This window comes from Borostomias antarcticus (assembly GCF_949987555.1).
Source record: "Borostomias antarcticus genome assembly, chromosome: 15".
In the NCBI taxonomy this organism is placed as follows: Eukaryota; Metazoa; Chordata; class Actinopteri; order Stomiiformes; family Stomiidae; genus Borostomias; species Borostomias antarcticus.
The window spans coordinates 21,703,732-21,704,529 of NC_140248.1; the positions used below are offsets into that span (position 1 = coordinate 21,703,732).

At 32.5% G+C, this 798-nt stretch overlaps 1 protein-coding gene across 1 annotated transcript in view; it reads left to right on the top strand.

The window, feature by feature from the left end:
• Positions 1-146, top strand: part of LOC311318246 (periostin-like) — a gene marked incomplete at its 5' end in the record, with an annotated part of 29,781 nt that extends 29,635 nt beyond the window's left edge. The window contains one exon of the mRNA XM_084449522.1: positions 1-146. This exon is cut by the window's left edge and continues 735 nt beyond it.
• Between the last annotated feature and the right edge of the window lie 652 nt (positions 147-798).

The window sequence follows — 798 nt, forward strand, 5'->3', positions numbered from 1 at the left end:
GCGTGCCTCGAGTCTGGGAAGGGTTTGATATTCTGACAGCTCAGACGCTCCAGCTGTGTTTGTCCATGTTCAACCAGGCCTTACAGACCTCCGCACCTCTTTACCTCTGTGTTGTTTTGGGAATAAGTGTTCAATAAAGCTTTAGATGGAATGTGAAGATGGTTGTCCTGCTCCAGTCTTGTTCTATGCAGCAGACATTCTGGCATAGCAGACACAAATACAGTATGAGACACCGTTCATCGTGTCTATGTTACTATACACATACTGACGTACAGTACTGTGCAAAAGTCTTAGGCCGCCACCATTTAAGAAAATAATTGGAATGAACACAAATAAACAATACAAAAAAGTAATACAAATATCTTAAGAATAAAAAACAACAGTATCTGTCCATGGTGTAGGTTGGCAGTCTGAAGAGAATCTGAGGCACTCTGTGAATTTAAGAAAAATTATATATATATATATATATATATATATATATATATATATATATATATTGAATCATGGGCCAAAATATGAATTTGGTTCCAAATGAAGTTGGTATTCTGTGTGGCTTCCCTTAGAACACAAAATGTGCTTTTGTACACTACTGTCATTTTAGTAGTCCTGTGGTAAATGCTTCTTGCAGGATTACAGATTATTATTATTATTATTATCATTCTTAATATTATTATATTATTATTATAATGTATTATTATTTTTGTTATTATTATTATTATTATTATTACTATTACAATATAATTGTATTGACTATAATGTTATATAGTGTTTTTACAAGCAGATAAACACTTACCGTCC